Source organism: Oryx dammah, unplaced genomic scaffold (genome assembly GCF_014754425.2).
Source record: "Oryx dammah isolate SB20612 unplaced genomic scaffold, SCBI_Odam_1.1 HiC_scaffold_10, whole genome shotgun sequence".
In the NCBI taxonomy this organism is placed as follows: Eukaryota; Metazoa; Chordata; class Mammalia; order Artiodactyla; family Bovidae; genus Oryx; species Oryx dammah.
This window is the reverse complement of record NW_024070194.1, coordinates 16545257-16566518: the sequence shown is the minus strand read 5'-3', so window position 1 is coordinate 16566518 and position 21262 is coordinate 16545257. Positions and strand designations below refer to the sequence as shown.

Sequence of the window (21262 nt, the reverse complement as noted above, 5' to 3'; positions counted from 1 at the left end):
ACAAAATCAAGCAGGCTTGCTTCACAACAAAACCACACAGCAGAAACATGAGACACGCTCCAAAACACTAGAGCAATGGCAACATGAGAAAGACGTCCTGCCCAGGGAGCTCTCTAAATTATCTGCCTCTCGGACTCACTGTGGCTTATAGTAGGCACTTAACAAATGTTAGCCCTCTTGCCTCTTCCTTCCAACGTGGCCTTTGTTTAAGTTGTACTTCTGGAAACATGTATTCCCAGCCTGTCTTATCTCTGTCAAAAGTTCCAGGCTACAGAAGACATGTCACAAGTAATAAGCTCAGGATTAAGCTTTAAAATGTGCTTAATCACATGTGAATATAGCTTGGTGACTTAGGAGGTCATCTTGAGGTGTTTACCCAGAGCTAGGAGTCACTTAGGAATTCTATGAAAACCTTTGGTGGCCCAAAGGAATCCTCCACTCACCCCTTCCATGAGTTCATTCGCTCTACAGTTCTGTAGCCATTAGTTGTTGAATACCCGATAGTACCAGACAGGGTGTTAAATCCTGGGAACACATGTGCCCTGGCGGCAGCTCACCTTCCAGGCGGCAGCTCACCTTCCAGGCAACATGCAAGTGATAATTACAGCATAATACTGTGAAGGTTATAAAGGAGGTGGGCACAGATTGCAGATGGAGGCATCGCTTCCAGTCCACTTGGAAATCTTCCTTGAGGGGACTAGAAACGTTGAAGTGAGTAGGAATGTCCAACATGAACAAGAAAGAGAAGAACTCTTAGCCAGAGAGAACGGCATATAGAATGGCAACCCGAGAACTTGATGGAACTCTGGAAAAGGCCAAGAATTACAGCGTTGTGGTTAGAGACTAAGCTTAGTGAGCCAGACTGCTGACTGTATTTGTCAAGGCCAGTAGGGTGACCAAGACAGCTGGACCAGGGCAGCCTTCTCCTACACCAGCCCAGCAGACACTCCCAGCTGCAGTATCATATCTATTGTACGTGCCTAAAATCTTCAAAATCTGAGAATGGAAGGAGCTTCAGCCTCTTCCTTGGCCATCATCTGTAAATCTACTAAATTCATTTGATTTTTTTTTTTTTTAAGTCCTTTTGTACATTCTTCTCTGATAATCCCAATTTTGGTCTCCATAGGCAAACTTCTCTGATCTCTGCTTTGGAGTTCTTTTGATAACATCAGTTATAATGATAAATTATCTCTTGAATTTAATCTTCTTATCATTCCTATCATCCCTACTAACCCTCATTCCTTTTAGTTCCTTTCTCAGATGGTTGCACCATTTTTCTTCCCTGACTCACTACTAGAATTCTCGCCTCTCTCCAGTCCCTTTTTTTCCCAAGTCTTGAAACACACAGATAAACTGCTTCAAGTTCCTTTAAAATATGATCATGTGACTCTGCTGCTCAGTCTTTTAAGAGCTTCTTAATACAGGTCAAGGGAGGCATCTAGACTCCTTAGTATGATATAGAAGACCTGGCCGTTTGGCCTTCTCTTGCTGTCCCCCTCTTGAAATTACTTGCCTCTGTGTCCCAGGTGGCACTAGTGGGAAAGAACCTGCCTGCCAGCGCAGGTGACATAGGAGACGTGGGTTTGAACCCTGGATCGGGAAGATCCCCTGGAGGAGGGCATGGCAACCCACTCCAGTGTTCTTGCCTGGAGATTCTGTCCATGGGATCATAGACAGAGGAGGTTGGCAGGCTGCAGTCCTTAGAGAGCTGGACACAACTGAAGCAACTTGGCATGCACGTGTATTGACACCCCTTGCTTTCCTTGACTGAGACACTTCTTTACTCCCATCTCTGTGAGACTGACTAGTTTTTCTCTGGACTTTCCGCCCATCTTGCTTCCTTCTTGAATCCCTTCCTGGCTTTTCCACTTCTGTTTTTAGAGTGTTCCCTTTCTTATGCTTCTTCAGGCTCCTCTGGTAGCTCAGACAGTAAAGAATCCGCCTGCAGTGCTGGAGACCTTGGTTTGATCCCTGGGTTGGGAAGATCCCCTGGAGAAGGGAACGACTACCCACTCCAGTATTCTGGGCTGGAGAATTCCATGGACTGTATAGTCCAAGGGGTCACAAAGAGTCGGACACGACTGAGCGACTTTCACTTTCACTTCACTTTTCACTTCTTTCTTATGCTCCCGAATAGCATCCCTTGTGTGTGGAGGTTGTTGGCTGGCTGGTTTCCACTCAGCTGTGAGCTCTGCCAGGTCAAGGACCGTGTCTTATGCTTTGTGTGTGTGTTGGCAGGTGTGCGGGGGAGCAGGTCCCTTTTTTTTTTTTCCTGAAATATTTTAAGGCAACCCTAGATATCATGTAATTTTACCTTGGATATGGAATTTTTATTTTACACAATTGATAATTTATATGAATGAGAGCCTTGGATTTAGGCATTTTTCAAGCTAGAATATATATATATATATATATATAAATAAATATAAATATTTGTTGGTATTTCAGCCTCATAACCATTAGAAGGCAGAAGTAGCTAATATCAAGGTTTTTCAACCTTGGCACTCTTAACCACTTTGGACCAGATAACTCTTGCCCAGGGGTGGAGGGGAGGTGTCCTTCTGGCACTATACATTGTTCAGCAGCATCCCAGGCTTCTTCCCATTAGATGCCAGTAGGACCTTCCCTCCGCCCCAGTTTTTGTTGTTATTTAGTCTCTCAGTTGTTTCCGACTAATTGCGACCCCATGAACTATAGCCCACCAGGCTCCTCTGTCCTTGGGATTTTCCGGGCAAGAATACTGAAATGGGTTGCCATTTCTTCTTCCAGGGGAAACACCCACAGAAACCCTGCAAAATACCTCAGACAATAGACTCTTCCTCCCATTCCACCCCTCTGTGGAGAACCACCGACAAAGAGGGAAGAATTTTAGAGATGTTGAGAGCTCAGAGGACTATTCAGTGGACAGTTGGGAAACTGAGTCCTAGAAAGGAAGCATGCCTTTTTGAGTATTACTGTGCTTATTCATGCCAAGCTGGAGAAGAAAAGCTGTTTTCCAATCCCCGCGCCAGCGTGTGTCCTATTCTCTTACACACAGTTTCTAGAAGCCACCAGAGTGAGGTCAGAGGCTCCCCAAGCTCAGGAAGACTCCCTGTGGTCCTGGTGGGGGCCTCTCACTGAGCAGGAGGGGCGCAGAGCCGGGCTGCCAGGAGATCTGGCGAGGACACGCCGCTGCTAACCTGCAGCCGTGCTCAGCATCCGCCAAGGCGCCCATCGTTTCCCTTTACCAAATATTTATGACAAAGCAGCCAGGGGATTCTTTCCTCAGGAATGCATCTTGGGTTCTGTAGTGGTAAACAAGTAGGATTTGCTTCACAGAAATTACTTTGAAGTCAGTTTGGTTTTTTCCCCAGAAGCCTTCTGCTTTGTATAAAGCAAAGGGACACTGGCATTCAGTTAGTAGCTTTGTTCAAAATGAGCTCCCTGCTTATTTCTCACAACTCAGTTTCCTAAGAAGTACCTCAGAAATTTGGGTGCTATGAAATTCAGTTCACCACTAAAAAGGCAGGTTAGGATTAGTGGGGAAAAAACTGGTCTGATCGGTCTCTGGCTCTTACTATCTCTGAGAACTGGAATAGGACATAGAACCTCTCTGGGCCTTTTTTTTCTAATCTGTAAAATGAGAATGTAAAATCCATTCCAAGTGTGGTTATGAACATGAAGTGAGAAAGAGTGTGCAAAGCACTTGGTGCGGTAAAGGGGCATGTGACGCTAATAAATGTGTTTTTTCCTTGTGAGAAAGACCCACTGGGGAGTTCCGTGGTGCCACAGTGGCTAGGGCTCCAGGCTTTCACAGCGGCGGCCCAGGCTCAGTTCCTGGCTGGGGAACTGAGAAGCTGCAAACCGCATGGCCAAAATAAAAATGACCCATTAGGAAAGGGACGTAAATCTCTCAGGCCCTTCGTTCTTTGGGACGTGAATCTTTCAGGCCCTTAGTTCTTTACTTGAACAGCAATGGCAAGCTGGCATTCCAGTATTCTTGCCTGAAGAATCCCATGGACAGAGAAGCCTGGCGGGCTACAGTCCGTGGGGTCTCATGAGTCGGACACGACTTAGCAGCTAAACTACTACCACCAAAATGGTTGCACTGACTATCTGGAAAAATTAACTTTTGAGAAAATGATGATGGCAAAGTACTCCATGTATCTGCCAATTGTTGATTATATCTTATTAGTAAAACAACATGGAATCAGTCTTCACAAATGGCACTGTTTTTTAGGATTAGTCAGGTTCCTTTATCACCTCCCTGTTTTGAGTCTAATACCTGTTAGAATATGGTTCTGAAGCATTTTCGCAGAGATGACTGCATGTTTTCCCAGTGGTTTTTGGTCTGTGCGAGATTGCAGGATGGTTCAGTTCGTTAGTCTCACACTGGAAATGAAAGAGCTGTGTGAGTGCAGCTCTGAAATTCCTTCTGTACTTGCACTGCTGTATTACTGGCTGATGGAAGAAGGGTTAAGAAGTCAGACTTCAAGAAAATGAACATAAGGCCACCTTGGGTCTGTGAGCAGGTTTTTTCTGGTTTCTGTGGCAATCCGCTGAAGCCCTGGAGTCTGAAGGTAGAGTGTGTGGAGCCCAACAGTTGATGAGGCTGCAGCAGCTTAAAGGAGGACTCTGCTGCTAAAATGTGGAAAGAATGGGAGGAGGAGCCGGTGGCTGTTTGAAGAGTGCAAAGGCAGAACTAGTGAATAAGATGAAAGTAGTACAGACGTAGGTTTAGATCATTCCCTGAAGGCCCTGAAAACAGGTCTTCTTTTTTTTTTTTTTCCTAAACTGAATTTCTGATCTAAAGCAGGCATCCAGGGATGGCTCTTTGAGGAGTATGAAAACACCTCCCTTGCTTTGGGGCTGTGATGATCCGCTCTCTTGCGCCAGGGCAGGTTGATACTTGGGAAGCGGGGGACTGGGATAGGGAAGAAACCACTGATGAAGGAAGGGGAGAGTGGGGGAGAATTCTGGCACTTGTGCTCACCCTCTTGTGTCCATGCTGTGACAGGGTTCTGCTGGGCTCGCCTAACCTTGTAGGCTTATCTGAGAATACAGTATGCTGAGCATTGAAAAGGACTCTTAAAAAAGTCACAGCACAAATATTCACAGAGATTGTCTCATTTTTGGATCTAAAGGTTTTTTTGGTAGGGCGTGGGTGGGAAGAGGAGTGGTAAACTCTATAATTTACCCTTTTAGCCCTGGAAGAGCTTCTTGGCCACAGAGTCTGTTTAATTTAGACGAAATACTTCTAAGTGATGTGCTAAAGGAAAGGAAACTAACCAGCCACCCCTGAGGTTCAGATGGCTTCATCAAGCGGGATCAGCAAAGGACTCAGGCTTGTGAGTCAGAAACCACGCATCTGAGCCATCTCATCCCAGTTCTTCAGAACACTGCCAGGTGTGAGTGCTGCTTCTGTGAGCATTGTGGGGAATGCAGAGAAAACAGAGGTGCTGAAACTCCAGGCATTTATTTCTGCCATTATATGGATGAGGGTTAATTTTTTTAATATATAAAAAAAAAATTCTGTAAGTTGTATCAGTCCTGCCAGCCAGGTTCTTCAGAACGTAATCGGAAAGTGTCTTAAGGAGGTTCTTCAAGACAGTGAAGTGAAAAGGAAATGTACCTTTTTACCAGCAGTTACTCCTTGTTCTAGGACTTTCCCCACTGGCTTGTATGGCTGGTTCCAAAAATGAGTGAGACTGTCCACTCAGCTTTCTCAGGGTAAATCCAGAATGCAGTCTCTCTTTGGGCTTCCTGGAAAAGAACTGGTATATCAGTTAGGAACTGCAGTTGCAGAACACACGGAGCTTTATTTCTCTCACGTAAAGTCAGCCCAGAGGTCAGCAGTACTGGGCTGTACCCTCACAGTGCCATCCGGAGCCCAGCTGCCTTCTGTCTTTCTATTCCCTTATCACAGGGCCAGGCTTGTTTGCTTGTTCATGTCACCCCAAACTCTTTTTTTTATAAAATGCCTGGCTTCTGTTTCCAAGATTGCCTCCTGGTCTCAGATAGTCCCTAGAGTTCTGGTTACTGTGTATTCCATACCGCAGGAGAGCAAAAAGAGGAGGGAACAGGCAGAATGGGGACATGTCCCCTCCTGGAAGTCCCAAGTACTAGTTCACCTTAAGTCTTAACCCAAAGTTAGTCACACAGTCATACCTAGCTATAAGGGAAGAGGTGGTTTGTTTCTTTAAGCTGGGCAAATTACCAAATAACTACAGGTTCTATTAGTACGAAATAAGAGGAGAGATCGGGTAGGCAGCTGGCAGTCTCAACCAGTCAGGATGCTGCCACTCGGTACAGAGCATCTGTCTTGGGCAGAGCTTGTCCAGGCCGCCTCAAAGATCTGAGGCCACAGGTGCCCAGTTCATCCTTCATGGTGCTCCCCAGAACCAGCTGCCTTCCTCAGGCCACACTGCCACTGCTGGGGTGATGGGGTGGTCACTGACAGAGCACCTCGTAGGAGCCATAGAAAACGACAGACCGAGTCATTTCCACAGGAGACAGTGGCTTACTCACGTGGCAGGCACTTGGAGCTTCATGGCCCTCTCCTTCAGCTCATCTGAGATACGGACCTTCCCTGATAGATGAACCTCAGACTTTGGGAGCGTCATGCTTTCAGCTTAAGCCCTGAGTGGGAGTGTTAGATGCCACATCCTTGGGGGTTTTTTGTTTTTTTCCCCATCTGAGTCGTTGGAGAATATTTAGTGAGAATGTATAGGAGGAAGAAGCATTTCTTGGGCATACATATATCCCTTTCTTGCTGTAAGGCCCGTTTTCCCACAGATGCAAGTCTGTAAATTAGTTAAGCTAGCACCTAAACACTTTCCTAAATCTATAGTGCTACTGGAACCCTGAAAGGCAGGAAAGAAATCCCATGGGAAAGTGGAAGTAAATTTTTAAAAAGCAACACCTATCATATTGCTTTGCACTCAGTAGATGCTTAGACACTTTGAAGATTCTCACTGCAACTGGAAAATGAGAATACTGAATTAATTTTGGCCATATTTCAGGTTAAGTGGGTTTCAGTGGGCCTGTGTCATTGGAAAATGCATTCAAAATCGCAAACAACAGACATATTAAAAGGCCACTTTTTGGAAAAATGGCCTTTAGGGATCTCATCATTTATAATATATTCTAAGTTCACATCTCTCTTTTTTTTTCTTGCCTCCTTTCTCCCAACATTTCCTAAAGAAAATTTTCAAGTATACAGAAAAGTTGAAAGAACAGTACAGCAAATGCTCGTGTCCCCACCGCCTAGATTGTACAGTTTACATTCCATTGTATTCACTTTGTCGTGTGTCTGTCCATCTCTCTCTCTCATCCATCCATTTGACTTTTTGATGCATGAAGTAAATTGCAGACATCAGTACAGTTCATGCTTAGCTCTTCAGTATGAGTATCAGTAACCTAGAGTTCAGGCATTTTGTTTTTTAATAAAATTGCATAGAGTGAAGCGCCCCAATCTTGAATGCAGCGTTTGATGGATTTGAACAAATACATACCACTCTGTCAGGGCTTCCCTGTTGACCTGCCTGTGATGCAGGAGACCCAGGTTCAATCCCTGGGTCGGGAAGTTCCCCTGGAGAAGGAAATAGCAACCCACTCCAGTATTCTCGCCTGGGAAATCCCACGGAGAGAGGAGCCTGGCGGCCTACAGTGCATGGGGTCGCAAAGGGTCAGACACCACTGAGCTACTGACACTTCCTTCCTTCCTTATACTCTTGTCAAGGTACAGGACTTTACCACCACACCAGAAATTCCCTCATGCCCTTTTCCAGTCAGATCCCTTCCCCCACTTTATGAAGGTATTTGTTGTTCGGAGCTTTTCACCATCAAGTAACCTCATTTGGAACCTCATATCCATGGCCTCAGGCAATGTATTCTCTTCAGGGCAAAGCTTTTCCTCAGCACACTGTGTTTGAGAGCTACCCATGTTGTAGTAGTCCCTCGTGTGGATGTCTTTTTCCATTCTTCCTGTTGACAAACTTTCACGACGGGGGCGATTATGAGTAGAGCTGCTATGGACATTCTTGTGGAAGTCTTTTTCTAGTCGTATGTTTTCATTCTCTCGAGTAGATACCGAGGAGTGGAATTGCTGGCTCATTTGGTAATTGTTCATGGGTTTATTGATAACTAGCATCTTGTCATTGAATTGAGGGAGAATGCCTTCTATGTCTTCAGAGCTATTTCTTCCGTTTTACAGTCATGGAGATTGAGGCCCAGAGAATAGGTGGAGAAGAGACCTCGTTAGAGGCACATAGATTTTCCTCTGAGTATGGACTGGAAACCTATATCTCTTTACTCTGGTGCTCTTTATGTTGCACCTCCTTTCTTCCCCCAGAAAGGGGGCAGGGAAATTGGGCTTCTTTCTGAAAGATCATTAGCTACTTCAGGTTTTGCTTAGGGAGAATTACCTGTTAGATATACCCAAATGCAATTTGCTGTGTTTATTACATACATTTCTGTGATAATCTGGATCCGATCCTGCTTCTCCTCCAGTGTACACACCTTCCACCTTCTCCTCCTCCTACACCTCTTCCAGGATGATCTTTCTGGGACAGAAATCTGGTCGTGCTGCCTGTTTTCTGTCAGTTCTGTAGGTCCTGCAGGATAAAGTCCAGCCTCTAGTTGAGTCTGCGAGGGTCTCGCTCGCCTCTCTTCGCTCACCTGCCATTTCCTCGCCCACCCCCTGCAGCCTGTCCTGAGTCATGTTCATTGCTATCTCCGTGCCTTTAAATCCCTTGTCTGGAATGCCGCTCCCGCCTTTGTCTCTCTGATAAATTCCTTCTCATCCTTCAAAGTTTGGCTCATCCAGACCCGGTCAGGGAGTCAATTATTATTTCTTTTTTATACAGATATATCTCTGATAGCTAACTCTTACCATGCTGTTTAGTTAGGATGTCAAATGCAGTATTAGTTGAATGCCTGGCACAAGGCTAGACACTGAAGGCTAGACACTGAATAAGATGTGGTCCCTGCCCTGGAGGAGCGCACCATCTGTTGGGGAGATGCACGCAGCAAGAGTGGTTTCAGTACTGCGTCCACAGTATTCGTGGACCAGCAGTGCAGGGGGTTCCCCTCCCCACAGCCTTCCAGGCGTCAGCTATTTTGAAAACTTTATCAAATGAAACTATCTCATGATTTTATTGGTAGTGCTAAGAAAGCTGAATGCTTTTTTAGTATTCTTACTGGGTTTTTTTTTTAACTTGAGGAAAATAATCAAGTTGTATTATAGTGGAACTAATGAGGTCACTTCCTAGTTATTAATAGCTGAGAAACTCTAGGAGACAATTTTTTTTTCCCCGAGTCTCTAGTTTCATACCTGTAGAATGGGGAGAATAATAAACATGTTTCAAAGGATTGTTGTGAGAATTAAATAAAGAAATACATGCAGAGCACACATAGGCACATAGTAGGTTTACAGTAAATGTTGCCTGTTTGAGTCCCCAGTCTCTAGCCCAGTGCCTGCCAGGATTCAGCAAATGTTTCTGAAGAATAGGAATGTATGTATTTTGTGTATGTGTTAAAAGGGGCTATATATAGATGTTAACACAGATCCATCTGTCTTGAGAAAAGTGTTCGATTTGCCTTGCATCAATATTCAACTGGAGTGGCTGAGCACACACGCATGACTCTTCTAGGGTTACCACATCCCCTGCTAGGCAGATGTCCATTATGATGAAATGTAAAAAGGGAAAAAAATAATAACAGAGACAGAGGAGTGTGATGTTATGGCTTGATTTGACAGGGTCTCCCGCTACTTCAGCTGCCAGTGCCAGGCATGGAACAGATTAATCTGTATTCCAGCACACCCCTACTGAAATCAAGATCAATCTAATTAGGGTATTTTAAACATCCTGTTTGCATCTAGAGTCTTACCAGAAAGCAGGATGTCTCTCCATCTGGGGGAGCTCAGAGGGGAGGTGGGCAGCAAGGTTCAGCAATAAAAGAGAGATGGTTTTAATTCTGGAAATGAGGGAAGACCACTTCTGTGTGATTTCCTTAAAACAAAAGAGCTAATGGCCTCAAATGTTCCATGGAAACAAAGGCAGCTCTGCAGCATGGCCTGGAATTTTAAACTGGCCCTGCAGAATCTTGCCTTGACATGGGCCTGATGGTTGAAGTCCAGGGACCATTTCCATGCTAAGAATAGAACTCTGGCTGACCCATATCATTCTTAACCATTTGGGCTGCTGGAAGGAGATGCAGGCTCTGAAGCTGGGTAGGCAGAGGAGCCCTGAATTTATTCCCCCATGAACCATGCTGGGCCAACATTTAAATGCCAGGCCATCAGAATATTGGTTAGGGGCCACTTTCCATAGTCCAGTATGTCTATTTATCCTTGATCTGCACCCTCCCTGACCTTGCCAACCTAATTACCTCTTTTCTGTTTTTCAACTTTTAATTTTTTTATTGGTGTAGAGCCGATTCACAGTGTTGTGAGAGTTTCAGGTGAGCCGCAAAGGGACTCAGCCAAACATCATCTCCCCAACCCCCCTCCCACCCAGGCTGCCGCACTAATTACCTTTTATCCCCTTCCCTCCCGCCACACTGATCTCGTCCCAGTTCTTGGCCTGGACTCTGTGCCCTCCAGCTTCCTGCCTTTGCATCATGCTTGTCCGTCTGCTCGGAATACCATTGTTCCCATCGCTCTTCTCTTGCCTGCTTCTCTTCTTCAAGGCTCAGCCCAAGTGCCATCTTGCCTACCAGTTGCCCCAGGTATCCTCGCTGGAAGAGTATTTGCCTCACTAGTAGTTTCTGCCCCTTTCCCCTTCACTGTCACTTTCTATCAAGTAATTTTAGACATAATATACCTGAGTCACCTAGAGGGCAGAATTCTTGTCTGCTTGTCTCGGTCCCCAAACTCTGTATCTTATATGTTGTAGGAGTCTATCTTATGAATAAATGAATTAGTGTCCGTTCCTATGCCAGAGACCGTTGTGTGGCCCAGCTCAGCTGGTTAGGGCCTCCTCTTCCTTTCTGGTGAATATGGTCTTTCCCTGCCTCATGGGACCAAAACACCAACAGAGATGCAAGCCGCGAAATCCAGATCATGGAAAGAGGAGGAAGTCACCTTTGGAGATTGTTACTCTTCACCTTGTCACCTTCTTCCCTGTTTTCCATTCCCACCCCAGTCCTCACCTTGGGAGACTCGTTAATGTAAATAGTAGTCCATGTGTCCCAGGATTCGAGAATGTGGTTCAGATCTGTGCTTCAGGAATTAAATGTGCTCCTAGAACCCAAAATCCTAGCTTCGGTGTACAACTTAACCACAGAACACTTGGAGCTGTGAGCTCACAGACGTTTCCTTGCCATGTAATATACCCAGCCTTGCTCATAAGACGCTGCAGAATAGCTTCTCTAGAGGGGACCATCCTCCTTCATCTCTGCAGGCCCATCTCTGCAGTACCTTGCCGGGCACATAGTGGGCACTCAGAAGTTTGAGTAAAGGAATGGCTGGTGTATGTACTACTTTGTGCCCTGCGATTAGTTGTCTGTGAGTACGAAACTCATAAAGGAGAACATCTTTTTCATTTCCTCTGCAGATCATGTGTTGTGTTTTCAGCTCTTGCAGCAAGATCAAAAGGCAAATGATTACCATGGCAAAGTATGTTTAGTTTTATTAAAAGAAAGGACCATCTCTGCTTAGATGTGCTGTGTCCTTCAGCCTACTGGTAAATAGCCACTGCCCACCTCAGGGCTGCCCACAGGTCTCCCAGAATCTTGTATTATTTGGCTCCTATAAAGGCAACCACACATAAAGCTCTTTATTTTAATTTATTGTGGGATTAAAGAGTCTGAATGAAGTTGGCCTTGTTCCACTTTAGGGTTAGAACAAGTCTTGAGTTGTAGAAAATAGCCCTACCAGCTGAGAAAGTCAAGTGGTTCAAGTTCCTGTTTTTCTCAGCAGGAGCTAGTTAGAATAACCCAGGCTGACTGAAACACGTTCAGAGGCCAGCACTGATCAGGGTGCAACATGGAAGGAGCAAGGTGACGGTTTCGGCAGGTGCCTAGGTGAGAGAATCTCTTGTGATGCTCTTTTTCAGTGCAGCGGGTCTCGAACCGATGTCTGTTGAGTGCCTACTGTGCACATGGCTCATTTAATACAATAGACTTAATAGACAGAAGGTACAGCCCCATTTTACAAATAAGAGAACTGAGGCTCGGAAACTGAACAATATGCCCATGATTTAGTCTAACCAGCTAGTGAATGCCAGAGGCAGGATTTGAATCCAAGTCCATGTGATCGTAAAGCCCCACATCAGCCGTTCATTCATTTGACGTTTCTAGAGGAGGTTCTGGAAGTTAGTCCCCTCAGCGTCCCTCTCGGCAGCAGACGCTGATAGACCGACTTGTTTACAGGCCTGGGGAGCTGAGAGAACTCCTCACCGAGTTGATGTTAGCCTATTGGGATTTGGACCATTCTTCTTTAAGAATAAGGGTGGGAAATGCAGTTCCATCTTACTCTCTGCAAAATTGGCACACACTGTATGTAAGAGGTTGGTTAGAGTGACGGCCACAGTCTGGTTGTGCCATTCTGGAAAGACTTCTTATCTGGGTTCTTAACCCAAAGAGGCATCCCTAAGAGATGAGAACACTCTGACGTGTGTGTGTGTGTGTGTGAGAGAGAGACAGTAGCATACATCAGGGTTCATCAGATTTTCAAAGGTGTTTCTCATGATTTTAAGAAGAAAAAAATGTGCTGGGGGTGGCGGGGGGTGCCGCAGATTGCAGATCTAGATTTCAGTGGCCTGGAAAGTGACTTTTGACCGGAAGCAAATCACATCCTTTATCAGGTCTATTGTTTCTATACTCAAAATCCGAGAGGAATTGAACTGATTCTCCTTTCAGCTCTGAAAATGACAGAATTCTAACTGACCCTAGAGAATCAAACTTTTAGCCTTGCATATACCAAGGCTTATACCTTGCATATACACCAGAGCTTCCCTGGTGACTCATCTGAAGAATCTGCCTGCTATGCAGGAGACCTGGGTTCAATCCCTGGGTCAGGAAGGTCCCCTGGAGAAGGGAATGACAACCCACTCTAGTATTCTTACCTGGAGAATTCCATGGACAGAGGAGCCTGGCAGTCCATAGGGTCGCAAACAGTCGGACACAACTGAGCGACTTTTTTTTTTTAAATATACCTGGGGGGCATCTAACTCATTGCTAATCACTCTTGAGAGACCCTGAGGAGTTGATCTGGGGGAAGAATGGGCCAGAGCCACCCTTCTAAAGCATATGTTCTTTTCTTCCTGGGCCCTGCCGTAGAGATTGTTCTCTGCAGTGCGAACCACCACATCTACCCTATCTGTGTTGACAGCTCCATAGCCATCCTTCACCTCCATTTTATCCTGTCGAAATGACAGAGCAGCTGAGCAGAGTTGGCCAGCAGATAAACCTGTTATCTCCTCTGCTTTCTGTGCCAGCAGCTCTCCCCATCTCCTTGGTCCATGAAAAATTGACACCACCTTGGGCTGAAATCTGTTCCTAGGGAAGCTACATTTATTAGTGGCTAATGAAACCGTGTGTGTGTGTTTGTGCTCACGTACAGGCACAAATACTAGATGAAGTATTTTCCTATCTGGCAGGCACCAGTGACCTACAGCCAGCCACAACACTCAGAGAAAGAGAGAGACGGAAAGAACATAGTCAGATTCAGGTCTCCTGAAATGGGCAGCCTGTCCTTTACTTAAAAATCCCAAGCAAACAGGTATATGTCATTTGTTCTTAGTGCACCACTGCGATTGATCAAGGTATCTCCTGCTCCAGGCTGTGATGAGTTATGGAAATGCATGTTAATATTATCTAGTTCCAAAAAAAATGATCCTTCTTGTTTATTACATTTTCTTTTGTGAAAATTACAGCTCCTGATACTTTCTCTGTGCCACCAGCACCCCATACCTCATCTTTTTGAGACATACAAAGAACATTCTCTTGGGAATTCCTTGACCATCCGGTGGTTCAGTTCAGTTCAGTTCAGTCGCTCAGTCATGTCCGACTCTTTGCAACCCCATGGACTGCAGCACGCCAGGCCTCCCTGTCCATCACCAACTCCCAGAGTCTCCCCAAACTCACGTCCATTAAGTCGGTGATGCCATCCAACCATCTCATCCTCTGTTGTCCCCTTCTCCTCGCGCCTTTAATCTTTCCCAGCATCAGGGTCTTTTCCAGTGAGTCAGTTCTTTACATCAGGTGCCCAAAGTATTGGAGTTTCAGCTTCAACATCAGTCCTTCCAATGAACACTCAGGACTAATCTCCTTTAGGATGGACTGGTTGGATCTCCTTGTAGTCCAAGGGACTCTCAAAAGTCTTCTCAAACACCACAGTTCAAAAGCATCAATTCTTTGGCACTCAGCTTTCCTTATAGTCCCAACTCTCACATCCATACATGACCACTGGAAAAACCATAGCCTTGACTAGACAGACCTTTGTTGGCAAAGTAATGTCTCTGCTCTTTACTATGCGTCTAGGTTGGTCATAACTCCCCTTCCAAGGAGTAAGAGTCTTTTAATTTCATGGCTGCAATCACCATCTGCAGGGATTTTGGAGCCCCCAAAAATAAAAGTCTGCCACTGTTTCCACTGTTTCTCCATCTATTTCCTATGAAGTGATGGGACTGGATGCCATGATCTTAGTTTTCTGAACGTTGAGCTTTAAGCCAACTTTTTCACTCTCCTCTTTCACTTTCATCAAGAGGCTCTTTAATTCCTCTTCACTTTCTGCCATAAGGGTGTTGTCATCTGCATATCTGAGGTTATTGATATTTCTCCCGGCAATCTTGATTCCAGCTTGTGCTTCTTCCAGCCCAGCGTTTCTCATGATGTACTCTGCATTTAAGTCAAATAGACAGGGTGACAACATACAGCCTTGACGTACTCCTTTTCCTATTTGGAACCAGTCTGTTGTTCCATGTCCAGTTCTAACTGTTGCTTCCTGACCTGCATACAGATTTCTCAAGAGGCAGGTCAGGTGGTCTGGTATTCCCATCTCTTTCAGAATTTTCCACAGTTTGTTGTGATCCACACAGTCAAAGGCTTTGGCATAGTCAATAAAGCAGAAATAGATGTTTTTCTGGAACTCTCTTGCTTTTGATGATCCAGTGGATGTTGGCAATTTGATCTTTGGTTCCTCTGCCTTTTCTAAAGCAGCTTGAACATTTGGAACTTCACGGTTCACAGTACTTGAAGCCTAGCTTGGAAAATTTTGAGCATTATTTTGCTAGCGTGTGAGATGAGTGCAATTGTGCAGTAATTTGAACATTCTTTGGCATTGCCTTTCTTTGGAATTGGAATGAAAACTGACCTTTTCCAGTCCTGTGGCCACTGCTGAGTTTTCCAAATTTGCTGGCATATTGAGTGCAGCACTTTCACAGCATCATCTTTTAGGATTTGAAACAGCTCAACTGGAATTCCATCACCTTGACTAGCTTTGTTCGTAGTGATGCTTCCTAAGGCCCACTTGACTTCACATTCCAGGATGTCTGGCTCTAGGTGAGTGATCACACCATTTTGATTATCTGGGTCATGAAGATTTTTTTTGTACAGTCTTCTGTGTATTCTTGCCACCTCTTCTTAATATCTTCTGCTTCTGTTAGGTCCATACCATTTCTGTCCTTTATCGAGCCCATCTTTGCGTGAAATGTTCCCTTGGTATCTCTAATTTTGTTGAAGAGATCTCTAGTCTTTCCCATTCTGTTGTTTTCTTCTATTTCTTTACATTGATCGCTAGGGAAGGCTTTCTTATCTCTCCTTGCTATTCTTTGGAACTTAGGATTCTGCTAACAGGGCCCCGAGTTTGATCCCTGGTCAGAGAACTAAGATCCTGCAGGCCACTAGGCCCAGCCAAAAAGAGGAACATTTTCTTACAGTTCCTCATCCATCTTAATCAGGAAGATGAAACAAGGGAATTATTGAGAAGTTCTGGTTCAGTATTTTGTAGAACTGCTCCAATCTTGATTTGGACTCTACTAGAAATTACTTCTGGAAAGAGTGATTCAGTAAAAGAGAAAAGAGGGGTTGTTAGTCATGTCTTACCTGCAGATGGCCTTTCCCTTCATTTTCCTCTCATTGGAACAGCTGAGTTTTTCCTTCATCCACATTTGCATAGTACCTATCTTTTGGACTCAGTGAGCTCCTCATGAAGCACAGTTTTGGGCTTTGCACAGTTTAGTTTCTGATCTCTTATTAAAAGCTTTGGATTACCTTTTACATGTGGGAAGCATGTAACCTGTTAGGAAAAGTTTACGTTTTGGAGTCAGACAACATGAGCTCAAATCTCAGCTCCCACCACTCTCTGAAGGACATGACCTTAAGTAAGTTGATTAACCACACTGACACTTGGATTCTGCATTATGATACAGAAATAGGAGTAGTACCTTTCTCATAGCTCATAGCTTACTAGTGAAGATTCATTGAAAATATTGTATACAGACTCAATCCTGCTGTTATAGATACACAGTCAACTGGTGACAGTTATTATTGTACCCTGCTTACTTTTACTTTCAGATAGGATTTTGAAGCAATTTACAGCAAAACAATGTGGCGGTGCTAAATCTTGGCTTCTAGTAAGAATTTGTCAAGACAGATGTCAAACTGGGGAAAATATTTGCAGTGTAAAAGACAAAAGGGTAATATTCTTAATTCATAAAGAGCTCATAGAAATCAAAATTGGCAAAGGGTGTAAGGCCAGGCACTTCACACACAGAGCAATACAAATGGTCAGTACACATCAGCAAAGGAGTTTGACCTTGTTCGTAACAAGAACAAAAACTTGCTAATCAAAAGAAGATTCCATTTTTCACCTACCAGGTTGTCATAATTTCTAAGTTGGATAATATCCAACCTGAGTGAGGATATGAGAAAACAGATACTCTTTTACAATATGCTTCCACTCTCAACGTGTTTGTGTGATATATGTGTATGTTCATGTTACATAGCACATAGCTACATGCACATACTGGTTAATTAACTTACTTAATAAGGTCACGTTCTTGAGCAAGTGGTGGGAGCTTAGATTTAAACCATGTTGTCTGACTTCAAAATGTAAGCTTTTCCTACTAAGTTACATGCTTCCCACGCAATAAAGGTAATCATCAAAACTTTTTATATGTATAGAATGCATACGTACACACACTGAGAGTGAAAGTCAATTGGTACAGCCTTCTTGGAAGACCATTGGTCAGTGTCTTTCCAAAAAAAATTTTTTTTCTGGGTTTCTCTGTCCTTTATTTCCTATAGGCAAATCTCTGTACTTCAGTTGAATTGGCCTGGTAATAGTTTGGGCTTCTTTTTGAAATATTTTGTAGACCAAGTAATCTCCAGCTTCTAGGAAACAATATATACAGTAAAAACGGACCAGTGTGTTTCTGTCTTCAGTATCCCCTTTCTCCACCCACCCCCCACCGCAACCCTGTGCCTATAGAAGTGACGTCTCTTCCTGCTGTAATAGCATAGGCCCTAGGTCAGTCCATCTGTGCTTTCTTTTAGTTTTTCAACATTATGTATGTCAATAGCTTTTGACTCACCCACTTCCAGTGCTGCTGCTGCTGCTAAGTCACTTCAGTCATGTCCAACTCTGTGCGACCCCATAGACGGCAGCCCACCAGGCTCCCCCGTCCCTGGGATTCTCCAGGCAAGGACACGGGTGCATGCAAAAGTGTATCCATGCCAGAAATAAAGGTATAAGTGCCACAGTGTGTGTTCATGGATTTTCATTTTGGCATTATTTCTAACAGCAAAAACAAAACAACATAAAACTAGAAACCATGTAAAATAACCACTATTGGGGACATTAGTTAAATTATGATAAATAAGCGAAATTCTGCATAACCATTTAAAATAAAAAATGTGTTGATACGGAAAGATATAGAAAAAACCTATGTGTGTGTGTGTATGTAGATACATTTTTTTCCCCTCCCCTGTAAATATACACAAGATACTTAGTAGTTTTTTGTCATTTGGAAGAAATGAACAGGGTAGTAAGAGAAGTGGGGGTATGGAAATGTATTGGTACATGCTCAGTGAATAATTGTTAAGGACATTTATACCTTTTTGTATAGTTTGGTTTTTAACCATAACTATATAACCATTAATGATGCATCCATCACTTTGATTTTAAAAATTCATTGGTGGAGGACAGAAGGGATCAATAGTAAAGCAGTTTTTAAAAATTGATTCCTGTGGTTGAATATAGACTCATCTTTGAGCTTCCTGGTAGCCAAAGCAAAGCAGGAACTCAGGTAAACAAAAAATTCATCAGGAAAGAGAAATATTTTCCTGATCTTGATCTCTGAAAGGAATCTAGCAGCCAAGGATTGAGCTAAACCCTTATTGAGTATTGTCTGTCTCCAGCTTAAAATTCACTTGTGGATTTTTGTGACTTCTCTCTCCAGACTCTCCCCAACCTGACTGGCCTCGCCTCCCTCACGTGCAGGTGACACTCCATCCACACTGGCCTTTGCGTATATGGCGCCCTCTTCCTGGACTGCTCTGTCTCCTCTACCTAGTTGTCAGCCATGACTCGTTTGTTTGGTTTGCTTTTATGATTTTCAGTTGCTCCTTGCCTCCAGTGGGAATCCCTCTAGGTCCGCTGTGCTTCGTCTGTGCTCCTCCCATCCCGCTGCCGACCTCAGCGATGAAACTTGGCACACTGCACTGTAGTTCTTGTTTTGTTTTCGCCATGAAATGAGCACCTCCTTAAGGTTAGGGAGACTGTGTTTGGAAGCTCTGATCACCAAGTGCTTGTCAAGCACAGAGATCAGTGGTCAGTGAATGACTGAGTCATCTGAAGTTTGAGTTCTGCCTCTTTCACCAGTTAGCTGTGTGGACAAGCCACTTCTCTCTGGACCTCGATTTTTCTATCAGTACAATGAGAGATTTGGCCCAGATAATCTGTGAGATCTCCGGGCTGATCTTTTTTTTTCCTTCTTCTATGGTTGTCAGATTGTCATACACATATATATATATACACACATACATGGAGGTTGTTAACAGTTGTCATGCTGAGTAATTTCAAAGTTTCAGAACTAAGCTTGTTAAAATTCACTGCTTTTATTATGACCTGTCCCACATCTGTTCACCAGCTGGAGATCAGAGCCACATCGGTTGTTTGGCCCAAGATTACAGAACTGATTATATCCCCCCGTCTTCCTTCCGTAATCTTTTCCCCTTGATATACACAGAAGTTGTTTGTGTTTGTTTGTTTGTTTGTTTGTTTTGCCTGCCATGAGCCTCCAAAGACATCATTTCTTGTTCTACTTTGTCGCCCTGAGCTGAGCCGTCTTGGTTCACTGTCCTTACCTTAGGTTCAGGATGTTTTTTCTCATCTCTCCCCGCTCCTGTTCCCTTCCCCCTCCTTTTTGTTCAGGATGGAGATTAAAACACCTCAATCCCAGCTTCACAACAAAAGTTAGCAGAAAGATATTGGGGTGACCCTGGAGTCACCTTGAGAAGCTGTTTAATACCTCTGTCTCTACAGCGTAGTATGAAAAACTTTATCCTTAAAAAAGTGAATCTACTGATTAGAGATCATTTATTCAAACTCATGCCTCCCTAGGAAAAAAAGTCATCCACTCATTCCCAAATGCAAAATATCTTTAAGGACCGTTTTGTAACTGATGAGTATATTACCAATGCATGGGTGTTCTTACTCTGAACTTGGGATAGGCACTGTGTACAAAAGGTGAAAGCTATACAAAGGCATTTGAAAAATACCAAGAATTCAAGAGTGGTTTGTTTGTCTGGTTCTCCGCACCTCCCACCACTACCACCAAAAACTTGCACTGTAAACCTGCTTTCTTCCCATACATTCAGCAAGTATTTCTGAAACACCTACTATGTGCCAGGCATTGTTGTGAGGCCAGGAATATATCAGTGAACAAAGCAGACTAAAATCCCTTCCTTCAAGGGGCTTATATTCTAATTGAAGGGCAGCAGTAAACAAAACAAATAAGTAATTTCCACAGCATGTTAGAAGGTAATGCATGCTGAAGGGAAGAATAAAGCTGGTAAGACTTGGAAATAGGCAGCACTGGGGCTTTTCATTTTTAAATAGGGTAGCCAAAGAAAAGCCTCATTGAGAAGAGGACAGCTGAGTAGGACTGGGTCTGAGGACTGAGCCACGTAGATATCCTGGTGAGGAGTAGCTCAGGCAGGGAGAGCAGTAAGCACAGAGGTCCCAGGACAGGATCATGTCTGACATTAGAAAGCAGCATGTAGTCTGAATGAGTTGGAGCTCAGCAGAGGGTTTTACACGGAGCAGTGATAGGGTGTGACTTAGGTTTTAACTGACCGCTCTATGGAGATTAAGGCGAAGGGGGCAAGGGTGGGCGCAGAGTCCCACAAGCAGGCTGTTAGTATTCCCAGTACTGTGCGCGAGAGTTATGAAGGGCGTGGCGGGGGCAGCAGTAAGAAGGGATGGAATTCTGGATGTAATTTGAAGGTACAGCTGACAAGGTTTCTGTGGGATGTGTAAGAGGAGAATCAAGGGTATCGCCGCTGTGTTGACTTGAGAAACTGGAGAGCATGCTTGCCGTTAACTCAGTGGATAAGACTGTGGGCACAGGTCTAAGGAGAAGGGCCAGGAGCTTGGTTTTGGACATGTTCAGTTCAAAGGACCTGTTAGACAACCACGTGGAGAGAGCAGGCAGACGGATGAATGCGTGAACCCGTGTTCAGAGAACAGAACTGACCTGTAGAGTTTGGTAGTAGTCAGCACGTAAGTGGCCCAGTGGTAAAGAATCCGCCTGCCAATGCAAGAGACACAAGAGACACAAGAGAGGCGGGTTCGATCCCTGAGTCAGGAAGATCCCCTGGAGTAGGAAGTGGCAACCCACTCCAGTATTATTGCCTAGGAAAATCCCATGGACAGAGGAGCCTGGCAGGCTACAGTTCATGGGGTCACAAAAAGTCGGACGCAACCAGGCACACATGCCTGCAGCTGGTCTTTAAAGCTGTGGGTCTAGATGAGATCCCCAGGGAGGTGAATGCAGCTGGAAGAAGGTGAGTAACTCTTGCATTAGGAGATTGGGGAAAGGAAGTAGTGAGGAATGCTTCTGATATAAGTGAGGAAAAAAACAAATACAAAATTGTAACTGTACTACCATAAGAATTCTTCCTTGTGATTTTAATAATCAGATGACTTTTTGAGAACCCACGGTAAATTTGGCATATGAAAGTGTTCTTCACTCAGTTTTCAAAACAGAATGTTTGTTGCCCACACTGTGGGCATTTTATTTCAAAATAAACGTTTTTCTGCCATCTCCTTTTC

At 44.3% G+C, this 21262-nt stretch overlaps 1 protein-coding gene across 2 annotated transcripts in view; it reads left to right on the top strand.

Moving 5' to 3' along the window:
- The window catches only part of CTNNBL1 (catenin beta like 1), a 161561-nt gene that overhangs the window by 112181 nt on the left and 28118 nt on the right, over positions 1 to 21262 (top strand). The window lies entirely within an intron of this gene.